Raw genomic sequence first — 20,496 nt, 5'->3', positions numbered from 1 at the left:
TCCTGCCTGGGACTAGTTTCCATTCTGGGACCAGTTTCCTGCCTGGGACCAGTTTCCTGTCTGGGACCAGTTTCCTGCCTGGGACCAGTTTCCTGTCAGGGACCAGTTTCCTGCCTGGGACCAGTTTCCATTCTGGGACCAGATTCCTGCCTGGGACCAGTTTCCAGTCTGGGACCAGTTTCCTGCCTGGGACCAGTTTCCTGCCTGGGACCAGTTTCCATTCTGGGACCAGATTCCTGTCTGGGACCAGATTCCTGTCTGGGACCAGTTTCCTGTCTGGGACCAGTTTCCTGCCTGGGACCAGATTCCTGTCTGGGACCAGATTCCTGTCTGGGACCAGTTTCCTGTCTGGGACCAGTTTCCTGTCTGGGACCAATTTCCTGTCTGGGACCAGTTTCCATTCTGGGACCAGATTCCTGTCTGGGACCAGATTCCTGTCTGGGACCAGTTTCCTGCCTGGGACCAGTTTCCTGTCTGGGACCAGTTTCCTGCCTGGGACTAGTTTCCATTCTGGGACCAGTTTCCTGCCTGGGACCAGTTTCCAGTCTGGGACCAGTTTCCTGTCTGGGACCAGATTCCTGTCTGGGACCAGTTTCCTGTCTGGGACCAGTTTCCTGTCTGGGACCAGTTTCCTGCCTGGGACCAGTTTCCTGTCTGGGACCAGTTTCCTGTCTGGGACCAGTTTCCTGCCTGGGACCAGTTTCCTGTCTGGGACCAGTTTCCTGCCTGGGACCAGTTTCCTGTCTGGGACCAGTTTCCTGCCTGGGACTAGTTTTCTGCCTGGGACTAGTTTCCATTCTGGGACCAGTTTCCTGCCTGGGACCAGTTTCCTGTCTGGGACCAGTTTCCTGCCTGGGACCAGTTTCCTGTCTGGGACCAGTTTCCTGCCTGGGACCAGTTTCCATTCTGGGACCAGATTCCTGTCTGGGACCAGTTTCCTGTCTGGGACCAGTTTCCTGCCTGGGACCAGTTTCCTGCCTGGGACCAGTTTCCATTCTGGGACCAGATTCCTGTCTGGGACCAGATTCCTGTCTGGGACCAGTTTCCTGTCTGGGACCAGTTTCCTGCCTGGGACCAGATTCCTGTCTGGGTCCAGTTTCCTGTCTGGGACCAGATTCCTGTCTGGGACCAGTTTCCTGTCTGGGACCAGTTTCCTGTCTGGGACCAGTTTCCTGCCTGGGACCAGTTTCCTGCCTGGGACCAGTTTCCATTCTGGGACCAGATTCCTGTCTGGGACCAGTTTCCTTTCTGGGACCAGTTTCCTGCCTGGGACCAGTTTCCTGTCTGGGACCAGTTTCCTTCCTGGGACCAGTTTCCATTCTGGGACCAGTTTCCTGTCTGGGACCAGTTTCCTGCCTGGGACCAGTTTCCATTCTGGGACCAGATTCCTGTCTGGGACCAGTTTCCTGCCTGGGACTAGTTTCCATTCTGGGACCAGTTTCCTGTCTGGGACCAGTTTCCTGTCTGGGACCAGTTTCCTGCCTGGGACCAGTTTCCTGTCTGGGACCAGTTTCCTGCCTGGGACCAGTTTCCTGTCTGGGACCAGTTTCCTGTCTGGGACCAGTTTCCTGCCTGGGACTAGTTTCCATTCTGGGACCAGTTTCCTGCCTGGGACCAGTTTCCTGTCTGGGACCAGTTTCCTGCCTGGGACCAGTTTCCTGCCTGGGACCAGTTTCCTGTCTGGGACCAGTTTCCTGTCTGGGACCAGTTTCCATTCTGGGACCAGATTCCTGTCTGGGACCAGTTTCCTGCCTGGGACTAGTTTCCATTCTGGGACCAGTTTCCTGTCTGGGACCAGTTTCCTGTCTGGGACCAGTTTCCTGCCTGGGACCAGTTTCCTGTCTGGGACCAGTTTCCTGCCTGGGACCAGTTTCCTGTCTGGGACCAGTTTCCTGTCTGGGACCAGTTTCCTGCCTGGGACTAGTTTCCATTCTGGGACCAGTTTCCTGCCTGGGACCAGTTTCCTGTCTGGGACCAGTTTCCTGCCTGGGACCAGTTTCCTGCCTGGGACCAGTTTCCTGTCTGGGACCAGTTTCCTGTCTGGGACCAGTTTCCTGCCTGGGACCAGTTTCCATTCTGGGACCAGATTCCTGTCTGGGACCAGATTCCTGTCTGGGACCAGTTTCCTGTCTGGGACCAGTTTCCTGCCTGGGACCAGTTTCCTGCCTGGGACCAGTTTCCATTCTGGGACCAGATTCCTGTCTGGGACCAGTTTCCTGCCTGGGACCAGTTTCCTGTCTGGGACCAGTTTCCTGCCTGGGACCAGTTTCCATTCTGGGACCAGATTCCTGTCTGGGTCCAGTTTCCTGTCTGGGACCAGATTCCTGTCTGGGACCAGTTTCCTGTCTGGGACCAATTTCCATTCTGGGACCAGTTTCCTGTCTGGGACCAGTTTCCTGCCTGGGACCAGTTTCCATTCTGGGACCAGATTCCTGTCTGGGACCAGTTTCCTGTCTGGGACCAGTTTCCTGCCTGGGACCAGTTTCCATTCTGGGACCAGTTTCCAGTCTGGGACCAGTTTCCTGCCTTGGACCAGTTTCCATTCTGGGACCAGATTCCTGTCTGGGACCAGTTTCCTGCCTGGGACAAGTTTCCATTCTGGGACCAGTTTCCTGCCTGGGACCAGTTTCCTGTCTGGGACCAGTTTCCTGCCTGGGACCAGTTTCCTGTCTGGGACCAGTTTCCTGCCTCGGACCAGTTTCCATTCTGGGACCAGATTCTTGTCTGGGACCAGATTCCTGTCTGGGACCAGTTTCCTGCCTGGGACCAGTTTCCTGCCTGGGACCAGTTTCCATTCTGGGACCAGATTCCTGTCTGGGACCAGATTCCTGTCTGGGACCAGTTTCCTGCCTGGGACCAGTTTCCTGCCTGGGACCAGATTCCTGTCTGGGACCAGTTTCCTGTCTGGGACCAGTTTCCTGCCTGGGACCAGTTTCCTGTCTGGGACCAGTTTCCTTCCTGGGACCAGTTTCCATTCTGGGACCAGTTTCCTGTCTGGGACCAGTTTCCTGCCTGGGACCAGTTTCCATTCTGGGACCAGATTCCTGTCTGGGACCAGTTTCCTGCCTGGGACTAGTTTCCATTCTGGGACCAGTTTCCTGTCTGGGACCAGTTTCCTGTCTGGGACCAGTTTCCTGCCTGGGACCAGTTTCCTGTCTGGGACCAGTTTCCTGCCTGGGACCAGTTTCCTGTCTGGGACCAGTTTCCTGTCTGGGACCAGTTTCCTGCCTGGGACTAGTTTCCATTCTGGGACCAGTTTCCTGCCTGGGACCAGTTTCCTGTCTGGGACCAGTTTCCTGCCTGGGACCAGTTTCCTGCCTGGGACCAGTTTCCTGTCTGGGACCAGTTTCCTGTCTGGGACCAGTTTCCATTCTGGGACCAGATTCCTGTCTGGGACCAGTTTCCTGCCTGGGACTAGTTTCCATTCTGGGACCAGTTTCCTGTCTGGGACCAGTTTCCTGTCTGGGACCAGTTTCCTGCCTGGGACCAGTTTCCTGTCTGGGACCAGTTTCCTGCCTGGGACCAGTTTCCTGTCTGGGACCAGTTTCCTGTCTGGGACCAGTTTCCTGCCTGGGACTAGTTTCCATTCTGGGACCAGTTTCCTGCCTGGGACCAGTTTCCTGTCTGGGACCAGTTTCCTGCCTGGGACCAGTTTCCTGCCTGGGACCAGTTTCCTGTCTGGGACCAGTTTCCTGTCTGGGACCAGTTTCCTGCCTGGGACCAGTTTCCATTCTGGGACCAGATTCCTGTCTGGGACCAGATTCCTGTCTGGGACCAGTTTCCTGTCTGGGACCAGTTTCCTGCCTGGGACCAGTTTCCTGCCTGGGACCAGTTTCCATTCTGGGACCAGATTCCTGTCTGGGACCAGTTTCCTGCCTGGGACCAGTTTCCTGTCTGGGACCAGTTTCCTGCCTGGGACCAGTTTCCATTCTGGGACCAGATTCCTGTCTGGGTCCAGTTTCCTGTCTGGGACCAGATTCCTGTCTGGGACCAGTTTCCTGTCTGGGACCAATTTCCATTCTGGGACCAGTTTCCTGTCTGGGACCAGTTTCCTGCCTGGGACCAGTTTCCATTCTGGGACCAGATTCCTGTCTGGGACCAGTTTCCTGTCTGGGACCAGTTTCCTGCCTGGGACCAGTTTCCATTCTGGGACCAGTTTCCAGTCTGGGACCAGTTTCCTGCCTGGGACCAGTTTCCATTCTGGGACCAGATTCCTGTCTGGGACCAGTTTCCTGCCTGGGACAAGTTTCCATTCTGGGACCAGTTTCCTGCCTGGGACCAGTTTCCTGTCTGGGACCAGTTTCCTGCCTGGGACCAGTTTCCTGTCTGGGACCAGTTTCCTGCCTCGGACCAGTTTCCATTCTGGGACCAGATTCCTGTCTGGGACCAGTTTCCTGTCTGGGACCAGTTTCCTGCCTGGGACCAGTTTCCTGCCTGGGACCAGTTTCCATTCTGGGACCAGATTCCTGTCTGGGACCAGTTTCCTGTCTGGGACCAGTTTCCTGTCTGGGACCAGTTTCCTGCCTGGGACCAGATTCCTGTCTGGGACCAGTTTCCTGTCTGGGACCAGATTCCTGTCTGGGACCAGTTTCCTGTCTGGGACCAGTTTCCTGCCTGGGACCAGTTTCCATTCTGGGACCAGATTCCTGTCTGGGACCAGATTCCTGTCTGGGACCAGTTTCCTTCCTGGGACCAGTTTCCTGTCTGGGACCAGTTTCCTGCCTGGGACCAGTTTCCATTCTGGGACCAGTTTCCTGTCTGGGACCAGTTTCCTGCCTGGGACCAGTTTCCATTCTGGGACCAGTTTCCTGCCTGGGACCAGTTTCCATTCTGGGACCAGATTCCTGTCTGGGACCAGTTTCCTGCCTGGGACTAGTTTCCATTCTGGGACCAGATTCCTGTCTGGGACCAGATTCCTGTCTCGGACCAGTTTCCTGTCTGGGACCAGTTTCCTGCCTGGGACCAGTTTCCTGCCTGGGACCAGTTTCCATTCTGGGACCAGATTCCTGTCTGGGACCAGATTCCTGTCTCGGACCAGTTTCCTGTCTGGGACCAGTTTCCTGCCTGGGACCAGTTTCCTGCCTGGGACCAGATTCCTGTCTGGGACCAGTTTCCTGCCTGGGACCAGTTTCCTGCCTGGGACCAGTTTCCTGTCTGGGACCAGTTTCCTGCCTGGGACCAGTTTCCATTCTGGGACCAGATTCCTGTCTGGGACCAGATTCCTGTCTGGGACCAGTTTCCTGTCTGGGACCAGTTTCCTGTCTGGGACCAATTTCCATTCTGGGACCAGTTTCCTGTCTGGGACCAGTTTCCTGCCTGGGACCAGTTTCCATTCTGGGACCAGTTTCCTGTCTGGGACCAGTTTCCTGTCTGGGACCAGTTTCCTGCCTGGGACCAGTTTCCATTCTGGGACCAGTTTCCTGTCTGGGACCAGTTTCCTGTCTGGGACCAGTTTCCTGCCTGGGACCAGTTTCCATTCTGGGACCAGTTTCCAGTCTGGGACCAGTTTCCTGCCTGGGACCAGTTTCCATTCTGGGACCAGATTCCTGTCTGGGACCAGATTCCTGTCTGGGACCAGTTTCCTGTCTGGGACCAGTTTCCTGCCTGGGACCAGTTTCCATTCTGGGACCAGATTCCTGTCTGGGACCAGTTTCCTGCCTGGGACCAGTTTCCTGTCTGGGACCAGTTTCCTGTCTGGGACCAGTTTCCTGTCCTGGACCAGTTTCCTGTCTGGGACCAGTTACCTGCCTGGGACCAGTCTCCTGCCTGGGACCAGTTTCCTGCCTGGGACTAGTTTCCTGCCTGGGACCAGTTTCCTGCCTGGGACCAGTTTCCTGTCTGGGACCAGTTTCCTGCCTGGGACCAGTTTCCATTCTGGGACCAGATTCCTGTCTGGGACCAGATTCCTGTCTGGGACCAGTTTCCTGTCTGGGACCAGTTTCCTGCCTGGGACCAGTTTCCTGCCTGGGACCAGATTCCTGTCTGGGACCAGTTTCCTGCCTGGGACCAGTTTCCTGCCTGGGACCAGTTTCCATTCTGGGACCAGATTCCTGTCTGGGACCAGTTTCCTGCCTGGGACCAGTTTCCTGTCTGGGACCAGTTTCCTGCCTGGGACCAGTTTCCATTCTGGGACCAGATTCCTGTCTGGGTCCAGTTTCCTGTCTGGGACCAGATTCCTGTCTGGGACCAGTTTCCTGTCTGGGACCAATTTCCATTCTGGGACCAGTTTCCTGTCTGGGACCAGTTTCCTGCCTGGGACCAGTTTCCATTCTGGGACCAGATTCCTGTCTGGGACCAGTTTCCTGTCTGGGACCAGTTTCCTGCCTGGGACCAGTTTCCATTCTGGGACCAGTTTCCAGTCTGGGACCAGTTTCCTGCCTGGGACCAGTTTCCATTCTGGGACCAGATTCCTGTCTGGGACCAGTTTCCTGCCTGGGACAAGTTTCCATTCTGGGACCAGTTTCCTGCCTGGGACCAGTTTCCTGTCTGGGACCAGTTTCCTGCCTGGGACCAGTTTCCTGTCTGGGACCAGTTTCCTGCCTCGGACCAGTTTCCATTCTGGGACCAGATTCCTGTCTGGGACCAGTTTCCTGTCTGGGACCAGTTTCCTGCCTGGGACCAGTTTCCATTCTGGGACCAGACTCCTGTCTGGGACCAGATTCCTGTCTGGGACCAGTTTCCTGTCTGGGACCAGTTTCCTGCCTGGGACCAGTTTCCTGCCTGGGACCAGATTCCTGTCTGGGACCAGTTTCCTGTCTGGGACCAGATTCCTGTCTGGGACCAGTTTCCTGTCTGGGACCAGTTTCCTGCCTGGGACCAGTTTCCATTCTGGGACCAGATTCCTGTCTGGGACCAGATTCCTGTCTGGGACCAGTTTCCTTCCTGGGACCAGTTTCATGTCTGGGACCAGTTTCCTGCCTGGGACCAGTTTCCTGCCTGGGACCAGTTTCCTGCCTGGGACCAGTTTCCATTCTGGGACCAGATTCCTGTCTGGGACCAGTTTCCTGCCTGGGACCAGTTTCCTGTCTGGGACCAGTTTCCTGCCTGGGACCAGTTTCCATTCTGGGACCAGATTCCTGTCTGGGTCCAGTTTCCTGTCTGGGACCAGATTCCTGTCTGGGACCAGTTTCCTGTCTGGGACCAATTTCCATTCTGGGACCAGTTTCCTGTCTGGGACCAGTTTCCTGCCTGGGACCAGTTTCCATTCTGGGACCAGATTCCTGTCTGGGACCAGTTTCCTGTCTGGGACCAGTTTCCTGCCTGGGACCAGTTTCCATTCTGGGACCAGTTTCCAGTCTGGGACCAGTTTCCTGCCTGGGACCAGTTTCCATTCTGGGACCAGATTCCTGTCTGGGACCAGTTTCCTGCCTGGGACAAGTTTCCATTCTGGGACCAGTTTCCTGCCTGGGACCAGTTTCCTGTCTGGGACCAGTTTCCTGCCTGGGACCAGTTTCCTGTCTGGGACCAGTTTCCTGCCTGGGACCAGTTTCCATTCTGGGACCAGTTTCCTGCCTGGGACCAGTTTCCATTCTGGGACCAGATTCCTGTCTGGGACCAGTTTCCTGCCTGGGACTAGTTTCCATTCTGGGATCAGATTCCTGTCTGGGACCAGATTCCTGTCTCGGACCAGTTTCCTGTCTGGGACCAGTTTCCTGCCTGGGACCAGTTTCCTGCCTGGGACCAGTTTCCATTCTGGGACCAGATTCCTGTCTGGGACCAGATTCCTGTCTCGGACCAGTTTCCTGTCTGGGACCAGTTTCCTGCCTGGGACCAGTTTCCTGCCTGGGACCAGTTTCCTGCCTGGGACCAGATTCCTGTCTGGGACCAGTTTCCTGCCTGGGACCAGTTTCCTGCCTGGGACCAGTTTCCTGTCTGGGACCAGTTTCCTGCCTGGGACCAGTTTCCATTCTGGGACCAGATTCCTGTCTGGGACCAGATTCCTGTCTGGGACCAGTTTCCTGTCTGGGACCAGTTTCCTGTCTGGGACCAATTTCCATTCTGGGACCAGTTTCCTGTCTGGGACCAGTTTCCTGCCTGGGACCAGTTTCCATTCTGGGACCAGTTTCCTGTCTGGGACCAGTTTCCTGTCTGGGACCAGTTTCCTGCCTGGGACCAGTTTCCATTCTGGGACCAGTTTCCAGTCTGGGACCAGTTTCCTGCCTGGGACCAGTTTCCATTCTGGGACCAGATTCCTGTCTGGGACCAGATTCCTGTCTGGGACCAGTTTCCTGTCTGGGACCAGTTTCCTGCCTGGGACCAGTTTCCATTCTGGGACCAGATTCCTGTCTGGGACCAGTTTCCTGCCTGGGACCAGTTTCCTGTCTGGGACCAGTTTCCTGTCTGGGACCAGTTTCCTGTCCTGGACCAGTTTCCTGTCTGGGACCAGTTTCCTGCCTGGGACCAGTCTCCTGCCTGGGACCAGTTTCCTGCCTGGGACTAGTTTCCTGCCTGGGACCAGTTTCCTGCCTGGGACCAGTTTCCTGTCTGGGACCAGTTTCCTGCCTGGGACCAGTTTCCATTCTGGGACCAGATTCCTGTCTGGGACCAGATTCCTGTCTGGGACCAGTTTCCTGTCTGGGACCAGTTTCCTGCCTGGGACCAGTTTCCTGCCTGGGACCAGATTCCTGTCTGGGACCAGTTTCCTGCCTGGGACCAGTTTCCTGCCTGGGACCAGTTTCCATTCTGGGACCAGATTCCTGTCTGGGACCAGTTTCCTGCCTGGGACCAGTTTCCTGTCTGGGACCAGTTTCCTGCCTGGGACCAGTTTCCATTCTGGGACCAGATTCCTGTCTGGGTCCAGTTTCCTGTCTGGGACCAGATTCCTGTCTGGGACCAGTTTCCTGTCTGGGACCAATTTCCATTCTGGGACCAGTTTCCTGTCTGGGACCAGTTTCCTGCCTGGGACCAGTTTCCATTCTGGGACCAGATTCCTGTCTGGGACCAGTTTCCTGTCTGGGACCAGTTTCCTGCCTGGGACCAGTTTCCATTCTGGGACCAGTTTCCAGTCTGGGACCAGTTTCCTGCCTGGGACCAGTTTCCATTCTGGGACCAGATTCCTGTCTGGGACCAGTTTCCTGCCTGGGACAAGTTTCCATTCTGGGACCAGTTTCCTGCCTGGGACCAGTTTCCTGTCTGGGACCAGTTTCCTGCCTGGGACCAGTTTCCTGTCTGGGACCAGTTTCCTGCCTCGGACCAGTTTCCTTTCTGGGACCAGATTCCTGTCTGGGACCAGTTTCCTGTCTGGGACCAGTTTCCTGCCTGGGACCAGTTTCCTGCCTGGGACCAGTTTCCATTCTGGGACCAGATTCCTGTCTGGGACCAGATTCCTGTCTGGGACCAGTTTCCTGTCTGGGACCAGTTTCCTGCCTGGGACCAGTTTCCTGCCTGGGACCAGATTCCTGTCTGGGACCAGTTTCCTGTCTGGGACCAGATTCCTGTCTGGGACCAGTTTCCTGTCTGGGACCAGTTTCCTGCCTGGGACCAGTTTCCATTCTGGGACCAGATTCCTGTCTGGGACCAGATTCCTGTCTGGGACCAGTTTCCTTCCTGGGACCAGTTTCCTGTCTGGGACCAGTTTCCTGCCTGGGACCAGTTTCCATTCTGGGACCAGTTTCCTGTCTGGGACCAGTTTCCTGCCTGGGACCAGTTTCCATTCTGGGACCAGTTTCCTGCCTGGGACCAGTTTCCATTCTGGGACCAGATTCCTGTCTGGGACCAGTTTCCTGCCTGGGACTAGTTTCCATTCTGGGACCAGTTTCCTGTCTGGGACCAGTTTCCTGTCTGGGACCAGTTTCCTGCCTGGGACCAGTTTCCTGTCTGGGACCAGTTTCCTGCCTGGGACCAGTTTCCTGTCTGGGACCAGTTTCCTGTCTGGGACCAGTTTCCTGCCTGGGACTAGTTTCCATTCTGGGACCAGTTTCCTGCCTGGGACCAGTTTCCTGTCTGGGACCAGTTTCCTGCCTGGGACCAGTTTCCTGCCTTGGACCAGTTTCCTGTCTGGGACCAGTTTCCTGTCTGGGACCAGTTTCCTGCCTGGGACCAGTTTCCATTCTGGGACCAGATTCCTGTCTGGGACCAGATTCCTGTCTCGGACCAGTTTCCTGTCTGGGACCAGTTTCCTGCCTGGGACCAGTTTCCTGCCTGGGACCAGTTTCCTGCCTGGGACCAGATTCCTGTCTGGGACCAGTTTCCTGCCTGGGACCAGTTTCCTGCCTGGGACCAGTTTCCTGTCTGGGACCAGTTTCCTGCCTGGGACCAGTTTCCATTCTGGGACCAGATTCCTGTCTGGGACCAGATTCCTGTCTGGGACCAGTTTCCTGTCTGGGACCAGTTTCCTGTCTGGGACCAATTTCCATTCTGGGACCAGTTTCCTGTCTGGGACCAGTTTCCTGCCTGGGACCAGTTTCCATTCTGGGACCAGTTTCCTGTCTGGGACCAGTTTCCTGTCTGGGACCAGTTTCCTGCCTGGGACCAGTTTCCATTCTGGGACCAGTTTCCAGTCTGGGACCAGTTTCCTGCCTGGGACCAGTTTCCATTCTGGGACCAGATTCCTGTCTGGGACCAGATTCCTGTCTGGGACCAGTTTCCTGTCTGGGACCAGTTTCCTGCCTGGGACCAGTTTCCATTCTGGGACCAGATTCCGGTCTGGGACCAGTTTCCTGCCTGGGACCAGTTTCCTGTCTGGGACCAGTTTCCTGTCTGGGACCAGTTTCCTGTCCTGGACCAGTTTCCTGTCTGGGACCAGTTTCCTGCCTGGGACCAGTCTCCTGCCTGGGACCAGTTTCCTGCCTGGGACTAGTTTCCTGCCTGGGACCAGTTTCCTGCCTGGGACCAGTTTCCTGTCTGGGACCAGTTTCCTGCCTGGGACCAGTTTCCATTCTGGGACCAGATTCCTGTCTGGGACCAGATTCCTGTCTGGGACCAGTTTCCTGTCTGGGACCAGTTTCCTGCCTGGGACCAGTTTCCTGCCTGGGACCAGATTCCTGTCTGGGACCAGTTTCCTGCCTGGGACCAGTTTCCTGCCTGGGACCAGTTTCCTGTCTGGGACCAGTTTCCTGCCTGGGACTAGTTTCCATTCTGGGACCAGTTTCCTGCCTGGGACCAGTTTCCTGTCTGGGACCAGTTTCCATTCTGGGACCAGTTTCCAGTCTGGGACCAGTTTCCTGCCTGGGACCAGTTTCCATTCTGGGACCAGATTCCTGTCTGGGACCAGTTTCCTGCCTGGGACTAGTTTCCATTCTGGGACCAGTTTCCTGCCTGGGACCAGTTTCCTGTCTGGGACCAGTTTCCTGCCTGGGACCAGTTTCCTGTCTGGGACCAGTTTCCTGCCTCGGACCAGTTTCCATTCTGGGACCAGATTCCTGTCTGGGACCAGTTTCCTGTCTGGGACCAGTTTCCTGCCTGGGACCAGTTTCCTGCCTGGGACCAGTTTCCATTCTGGGACCAGATTCCTGTCTGGGACCAGATTCCTGTCTGGGACCAGTTTCCTGCCTGGGACCAGATTCCTGTCTGGGACCAGTTTCCTGTCTGGGACCAGATTCCTGTCTGGGACCAGTTTCCTGTCTGGGACCAGTTTCCTGTCTGGGACCAGTTTCCTGCCTGGGACCAGTTTCCATTCTGGGACCAGATTCCTGTCTGGGACCAGATTCCTGTCTGGGACCAGTTTCCTGTCTGGGACCAGTTTCCTGCCTGGGACCAGTTTCCTGCCTGGGACCAGTTTCCATTCTGGGACCAGATTCCTGTCTGGGACCAGTTTCCTGCCTGGGACCAGTTTCCTGTCTGGGACCAGTTTCCTGCCTGGGACCAGTTTCCATTCTGGGACCAGATTCCTGTCTGGGACCAGTTTCCATTCTGGGACCAGTTTCCTGTCTGGGACCAGTTTCCTGTCTGGGACCAGTTTCCTGCCTGGGACCAGTTTCCTGTCTGGGACCAGTTTCCTGTCTGGGACCAGTTTCCTGCCTGGGACTAGTTTCCATTCTGGGACCAGTTTCCTGCCTGGGACCAGTTTCCTGTCTGGGACCAGTTTCCTGCCTGGGACCAGTTTCCTGCCTTGGACCAGTTTCCTGTCTGGGACCAGTTTCCTGTCTGGGACCAGTTTCCTGCCTGGGACCAGTTTCCATTCTGGGACCAGATTCCTGTCTGGGACCAGATTCCTGTCTCGGACCAGTTTCCTGTCTGGGACCAGTTTCCTGCCTGGGACCAGTTTCCTGCCTGGGACCAGATTCCTGCCTGGGACCAGTTTCCTGCCTGGGACCAGATTCCTGTCTGGGACCAGTTTCCTGCCTGGGACCAGTTTCCTGCCTGGGACCAGATTCCTGTCTGGGACCAGTTTCCTGCCTGGGACCAGTTTCCTGCCTGGGACCAGTTTCCTGTCTGGGACCAGTTTCCTGCCTGGGACCAGTTTCCTGCCTTGGACCAGTTTCCTGTCTGGGACCAGTTTCCTGTCTGGGACCAGTTTCCTGCCTGGGACCAGTTTCCATTCTGGGACCAGATTCCTGTCTGGGACCAGATTCCTGTCTGGGACCAGTTTCCTGTCTGGGACCAGTTTCCTGTCTGGGACCAATTTCCATTCTGGGACCAGTTTCCTGTCTGGGACCAGTTTCCTGCCTGGGACCAGTTTCCATTCTGGGACCAGTTTCCTGTCTGGGACCAGTTTCCTGTCTGGGACCAGTTTCCTGCCTGGGACCAGTTTCCATTCTGGGACCAGTTTCCAGTCTGGGACCAGTTTCCTGCCTGGGACCAGTTTCCATTCTGGGACCAGATTCCTGTCTGGGACCAGATTCCTGTCTGGGACCAGTTTCCTGTCTGGGACCAGTTTCCTGCCTGGGACCAGTTTCCATTCTGGGACCAGATTCCGGTCTGGGACCAGTTTCCTGCCTGGGACCAGTTTCCTGTCTGGGACCAGTTTCCTGTCTGGGACCAGTTTCCTGTCCTGGACCAGTTTCCTGTCTGGGACCAGTTTCCTGCCTGGGACCAGTCTCCTGCCTGGGACCAGTTTCCTGCCTGGGACTAGTTTCCTGCCTGGGACCAGTTTCCTGCCTGGGACCAGTTTCCTGTCTGGGACCAGTTTCCTGCCTGGGACCAGTTTCCATTCTGGGACCAGATTCCTGTCTGGGACCAGATTCCTGTCTGGGACCAGTTTCCTGTCTGGGACCAGTTTCCTGCCTGGGACCAGTTTCCTGCCTGGGACCAGATTCCTGTCTGGGACCAGTTTCCTGTCTGGGACCAGTTTCCTGTCTGGGACCAGTTTCCTGCCTGGGACTAGTTTCCATTCTGGGACCAGTTTCCTGCCTGGGACCAGTTTCCATTCTGGGACCAGTTTCCAGTCTGGGACCAGTTTCCTGCCTGGGACCAGTTTCCATTCTGGGACCAGATTCCTGTCTGGGACCAGTTTCCTGCCTGGGACTAGTTTCCATTCTGGGACCAGTTTCCTGCCTGGGACCAGTTTCCTGTCTGGGACCAGTTTCCTGCCTGGGACCAGTTTCCTGTCTGGGACCAGTTTCCTGCCTCGGACCAGTTTCCATTCTGGGACCAGATTCCTGTCTGGGACCAGTTTCCTGTCTGGGACCAGTTTCCTGCCTGGGACCAGTTTCCTGCCTGGGACCAGTTTCCATTCTGGGACCAGATTCCTGTCTGGGACCAGATTCCTGTCTGGGACCAGTTTCCTGCCTGGGACCAGATTCCTGTCTGGGACCAGTTTCCTGTCTGGGACCAGATTCCTGTCTGGGACCAGTTTCCTGTCTGGGACCAGTTTCCTGTCTGGGACCAGTTTCCTGCCTGGGACCAGTTTCCATTCTGGGACCAGATTCCTGTCTGGGACCAGATTCCTGTCTGGGACCAGTTTCCTGTCTGGGACCAGTTTCCTGCCTGGGACCAGTTTCCTGCCTGGGACCAGTTTCCATTCTGGGACCAGATTCCTGTCTGGGACCAGTTTCCTGCCTGGGACCAGTTTCCTGTCTGGGACCAGTTTCCTGCCTGGGACCAGTTTCCATTCTGGGACCAGATTCCTGTCTGGGACCAGTTTCCATTCTGGGACCAGATTCCTGTCTGGGACCAGTTTCCTGCCTGGGACTAGTTTCCATTCTGGGACCAGTTTCCTGTCTGGGACCAGTTTCCTGTCTGGGACCAGTTTCCTGCCTGGGACCAGTTTCCTGTCTGGGACCAGTTTCCTGCCTGGGACCAGTTTCCTGTCTGGGACCAGTTTCCTGTCTGGGACCAGTTTCCTGCCTGGGACTAGTTTCCATTCTGGGACCAGTTTCCTGCCTGGGACCAGTTTCCTGTCTGGGACCAGTTTCCTGCCTGGGACCAGTTTCCTGCCTGGGACCAGTTTCCTGTCTGGGACCAGTTTCCTGCCTGGGACCAGTTTCCATTCTGGGACCAGATTCCTGTCTGGGACCAGATTCCTGTCTGGGACCAGTTTCCTGTCTGGGACCAGTTTCCTGCCTGGGACCAGTTTCCTGCCTGGGACCAGTTTCCATTCTGGGACCAGATTCCTGTCTGGGACCAGTTTCCTGCCTGGGACCAGTTTCCTGTCTGGGACCAGTTTCCTGCCTGGGACTAGTTTCCATTCTGGGACCAGTTTCCTGCCTGGGACCAGTTTCCTGTCTGGGACCAGTTTCCATTCTGGGACCAGTTTCCAGTCTGGGACCAGTTTCCTGCCTGGGACCAGTTTCCATTCTGGGACCAGATTCCTGTCTGGGACCAGTTTCCTGCCTGGGACTAGTTTCCATTCTGGGACCAGTTTCCTGCCTGGGACCAGTTTCCTGTCTGGGACCAGTTTCCTGCCTCGGACCAGTTTCCATTCTGGGACCAGATTCCTGTCTGGGACCAGTTTCCTGTCTGGGACCAGTTTCCTGCCTGGGACCAGTTTCCTGCCTGGGACCAGTTTCCATTCTGGGACCAGATTCCTGTCTGGGACCAGATTCCTGTCTGGGACCAGTTTCCTGTCTGGGACCAGTTTCCTGCCTGGGACCAGATTCCTGTCTGGGACCAGTTTCCTGTCTGGGACCAGATTCCTGTCTGGGACCAGTTTCCTGTCTGGGACCAGTTTCCTGTCTGGGACCAGTTTCCTGCCTGGGACCAGTTTCCATTCTGGGACCAGATTCCTGTCTGGGACCAGATTCCTGTCTGGGACCAGTTTCCTGTCTGGGACCAGTTTCCTGCCTGGGACCAGTTTCCTGCATGGGACCAGTTTCCATTCTGGGACCAGATTCCTGTCTGGGACCAGTTTCCTGCCTGGGACCAGTTTCCTGTCTGGGACCAGTTTCCTGCCTGGGACCAGTTTCCATTCTGGGACCAGATTCCTGTCTGGGACCAGTTTCCTGTCTGGGACCAGATTCCTGTCTGGGACCAGTTTCCTGTCTGGGACCAGTTTCCTGTCTGGGACCAGTTTCCAGTCTGGGACCAGTTTCCTGCCTGGGACCAGTTTCCATTCTGGGACCAGATTCCTGTCTGGGACCAGTTTCCTGCCTGGGACTAGTTTCCATTCTGGGACCAGTTTCCTGCCTGGGACCAGTTTCCTGTCTGGGACCAGTTTCCTGCCTGGGACCAGTTTCCTGTCTGGGACCAGTTTCCTGCCTCGGACCAGTTTCCATTCTGGGACCAGATTCCTGTCTGGGACCAGTTTCCTGTCTGGGACCAGTTTCCTGCCTGGGACCAGTTTCCTGCCTGGGACCAGTTTCCATTCTGGGACCAGATTCCTGTCTGGGACCAGATTCCTGTCTGGGACCAGTTTCCTGTCTGGGACCAGTTTCCTGTCTGGGACCAGTTTCCTGCCTGGGACCAGATTCCTGTCTGGGACCAGTTTCCTGTCTGGGACCAGATTCCTGTCTGGGACCAGTTTCCTGTCTGGGACCAGTTTCCTGCCTGGGACCAGTTTCCTGCCTGGGACCAGTTTCCATTCTGGGACCAGATTCCTGTCTGGGACCAGATTCCTGTCTGGGACCAGTTTCCTGCCTGGGACCAGTTTCCTGTCTGGGACCAGTTTCCTGCCTGGGACCAGTTTCCATTCTGGGACCAGTTTCCTGTCTGGGACCAGTTTCCTGCCTGGGACCAGTTTCCATTCTGGGACCAGTTTCCTGCCTGGGACCAGTTTCCATTCTGGGACCAGATTCCTGTCTGGGACCAGTTTCCTGCCTGGGACCAGTTTCCTGTCTGGGACCAGATTCCTGTCTGGGACCAGTTTCCTGTCTGGGACCAGTTTCCTGTCTGGGACCAGTTTCCTGCCTGGGACCAGTTTCCATTCTGGGACCAGATTCCTGTCTGGGACCAGATTCCTGTCTGGGACCAGTTTCCTGCCTGGGACCAGTTTCCTGTCTGGGACCAGTTTCCTGCCTGGGACCAGTTTCCATTCTGGGACCAGTTTCCTGTCTGGGACCAGTTTCCTGCCTGGGACCAGTTTCCATTCTGGGACCAGTTTCCTGCCTGGGACCAGTTTCCATTCTGGGACCAGATTCCTGTCTGGGACCAGTTTCCTGCCTGGGACTAGTTTCCATTCTGGGACCAGTTTCCTGTCTGGGACCAGTTTCCTGTCTGGGACCAGTTTCCTGCCTGGGACCAGTTTCCTGTCTGGGACCAGTTTCCTGCCTGGGACCAGTTTCCTGTCTGGGACCAGTTTCCTGTCTGGGACCAGTTTCCTGCCTGGGACTAGTTTCCATTCTGGGACCAGTTTCCTGCCTGGGACCAGTTTCCTGTCTGGGACCAGTTTCCTGCCTGGGACCAGTTTCCTGTCTGGGACCAGTTTCCTGCCTGGGACCAGTTTCCTGTCTGGGACCAGTTTCCTGCCTCGGACCAGTTTCCATTCTGGGACCAGATTCCTGTCTGGGACCAGTTTCCTGTCTGGGACCAGTTTCCTGCCTGGGACCAGTTTCCTGCCTGGGACCAGTTTCCATTCTGGGACCAGATTCCTGTCTGGGACCAGATTCCTGTCTGGGACCAGTTTCCTGCCTGGGACCAGATTCCTGTCTGGGACCAGTTTCCTGTCTGGGACCAGATTCCTGTCTGGGACCAGTTTCCTGTCTGGGACCAGTTTCCTGTCTGGGACCAGTTTCCTGCCTGGGACCAGTTTCCATTCTGGGACCAGATTCCTGTCTGGGACCAGATTCCTGTCTGGGACCAGTTTCCTGTCTGGGACCAGTTTCCTGCCTGGGACCAGTTTCCTGCCTGGGACCAGTTTCCATTCTGGGACCAGATTCCTGTCTGGGACCAGTTTCCTGCCTGGGACCAGTTTCCTGTCTGGGACCAGTTTCCTGCCTGGGACCAGTTTCCATTCTGGGACCAGATTCCTGTCTGGGACCAGTTTCCATTCTGGGACCAGATTCCTGTCTGGGACCAGTTTCCTGCCTGGGACTAGTTTCCATTCTGGGACCAGTTTCCTGTCTGGGACCAGTTTCCTGCCTGGGACCAGTTTCCTGTCTGGGACCAGTTTCCTGCCTGGGACCAGTTTCCTGTCTGGGACCAGTTTCCTGTCTGGGACCAGTTTCCTGCCTGGGACTAGTTTCCATTCTGGGACCAGTTTCCTGCCTGGGACCAGTTTCCTGTCTGGGACCAGTTTCCTGCCTGGGACCAGTTTCCTGCCTGGGACCAGTTTCCTGTCTGGGACCAGTTTCCTGCCTGGGACCAGTTTCCATTCTGGGACCAGATTCCTGTCTGGGACCAGATTCCTGTCTGGGACCAGTTTCCTGTCTGGGACCAGTTTCCTGCCTGGGACCAGTTTCCTGCCTGGGACCAGTTTCCATTCTGGGACCAGATTCCTGTCTGGGACCAGTTTCCTGCCTGGGACCAGTTTCCTGTCTGGGACCAGTTTCCTGCCTGGGACCAGTTTCCATTCTGGGACCAGATTCCTGTCTGGGACCAGTTTCCTGTCTGGGACCAGATTCCTGTCTGGGACCAGTTTCCTGTCTGGGACCAATTTCCATTCTGGGACCAGTTTCCTGTCTGGGACCAGTTTCCTGCCTGGGACCAGTTTCCATTCTGGGACCAGATTCCTGTCTGGGACCAGTTTCCTGTCTGGGACCAGTTTCCTGCCTGGGACCAGTTTCCATTCTGGGACCAGTTTCCAGTCTGGGACCAGTTTCCTGCCTGGGACCAGTTTCCATTCTGGGACAAGATTCCTGTCTGGGACCAGTTTCCTGCCTGGGACTAGTTTCCATTCTGGGACCAGTTTCCTGTCTGGGACCAGTTTCCTGCCTGGGACCAGTTTCCTGTCTGGGACCAGTTTCCTGCCTCGGACCAGTTTCCATTCTGGGACCAGTTTCCTGTCTGGGACCAGTTTCCTGCCTGGGACCAGTTTCCTGCCTGGGACCAGTTTCCATTCTGGGACCAGATTCCTGTCTGGGACCAGATTCCTGTCTGGGACCAGTTTCCTGTCTGGGACCAGTTTCCTGTCTGGGACCAGTTTCCTGCCTGGGACCAGATTCCTGTCTGGGACCAGTTTCCTGTCTGGGACCAGATTCCTGTCTGGGACCAGTTTCCTGTCTGGGACCAGTTTCCTGCCTGGGACCAGTTTCCATTCTGGGACCAGATTCCTGTCTGGGACCAGATTCCTGTCTGGGACCAGTTTCCTGCCTGGGACCAGTTTCCTGTCTGGGACCAGTTTCCTGCCTGGGACCAGTTTCCATTCTGGGACCAGTTTCCTTTCTGGGACCAGTTTCCTGCCTGGGACCAGTTTCCATTCTGGGACCAGTTTCCTGTCTGGGACCAGTTTCCATTCTGGGACCAGATTCCTGTCTGGGACCAGTTTCCTGCCTGGGACTAGTTTCCATTCTGGGACCAGTTTCCTGTCTGGGACCAGTTTCCTGTCTGGGACCAGTTTCCTGCCTGGGACCAGTTTCCTGTCTGGGACCAGTTTCCTGCCTGGGACCAGTTTCCTGTCTGGGACCAGTTTCCTGTCTGGGACCAGTTTCCTGCCTGTGACTCGTTTCCATTCTGGGACCAGTTTCCTGCCTGGGACCAGTTTCCTGTCTGGGACCAGTTTCCTGCCTGGGACCAGTTTCCTGCCTGGGACCAGTTTCCTGTCTGGGACCAGTTTCCTGTCTGGGACCAGTTTCCTGCCTGGGACCAGTTTCCTGTCTGGGACCAGATTCCTGTCTGGGACCAGATTCCTGTCTGGGACCAGTTTCCTGTCTGGGACCAGTTTCCTGCCTGGGACCAGTTTCCTGCCTGGGACCAGTTTCCATTCTGGGACCAGATTCCTGTCTGGGACCAGTTTCCTGCCTGGGACCAGTTTCCTGTCTGGGACCAGTTTCCTGCCTGGGACCAGTTTCCATTCTGGGACCAGATTCCTGTCTGGGACCAGTTTCCTGTCTGGGACCAGATTCCTGTCTGGGACCAGTTTCCTGTCTGGGACCAATTTCCATTCTGGGACCAGTTTCCTGTCTGGGACCAGTTTCCTGCCTGGGACCAGTTTCCATTCTGGGACCAGATTCCTGCCTGGGACCAGTTTCCTGTCTGGGACCAGTTTCCTGCCTGGGACCAGTTTCCATTCTGGGACCAGTTTCCAGTCTGGGACCAGTTTCCTGCCTGGGACCAGTTTCCATTCTGGGACCAGATTCCTGTCTGGGACCAGATTCCTGTCTGGGACCAGTTTCCTGCCTGGGACCAGTTTCCATTCTGGGACCAGTTTCCTGCCTGGGACCAGTTTCCATTCTGGGACCAGATTCCTGTCTGGGACCAGTTTCCTGCCTGGGACCAGTTTCCTGTCTGGGACCAGTTTCCTGCCTGGGACCAGTTTCCTGTCCTGGACCAGTTTCCTGTCTGGGACCAGTTTCCTGCCTGGGACCAGTCTCCTGCCTGGGACCAGTTTCCTGCCTGGGACTAGTTTCCTGCCTGGGACCAGTTTCCTGCCTGGGACCAGTTTCCTGTCTGGGACCAGTTTCCTGCCTGGGACCAGTTTCCATTCTGGGACCAGATTCCTGTCTGGGACCAGATTCCTGTCTGGGACCAGTTTCCTGTCTGGGACCAGTTTCCTGCCTGGGACCAGTTTCCTGCCTGGGACCAGATTCCTGTCTGGGACCAGTTTCCTGCCTGGGACCAGTTTCCTGCCTGGGACCAGTTTCCTGTCTGGGACCAGTTTCCTGCCTGGGACTAGTTTCCATTCTGGGACCAGTTTCCTGCCTGGGACCAGTTTCCTGTCTGGGACCAGTTTCCATTCTGGGACCAGTTTCCAGTCTGGGACCAGTTTCCTGCCTGGGACCAGTTTCCATTCTGGGACCAGATTCCTGTCTGGGACCAGTTTCCTGCCTGGGACTAGTTTCCATTCTGGGACCAGTTTCCTGTCTGGGACCAGTTTCCTGTCTGGGACCAGATTCCTGTCTGGGACCAGTTTCCTGTCTGGGACCAATTTCCATTCTGGGACCAGTTTCCTGTCTGGGACCAGTTTCCTGCCTGGGACCAGTTTCCATTCTGGGACCAGATTCCTGTCTGGGACCAGTTTCCTGTCTGGGACCAGTTTCCTGCCTGGGACCAGTTTCCATTCTGGGACCAGTTTCCAGTCTGGGA

This window comes from Telmatherina bonti (genome assembly GCF_933228915.1).
Source record: "Telmatherina bonti genome assembly, chromosome: 4".
Classification (NCBI taxonomy): domain Eukaryota; kingdom Metazoa; phylum Chordata; class Actinopteri; order Atheriniformes; family Telmatherinidae; genus Telmatherina; species Telmatherina bonti.
Note: the sequence above shows the minus strand (reverse complement) of the source record.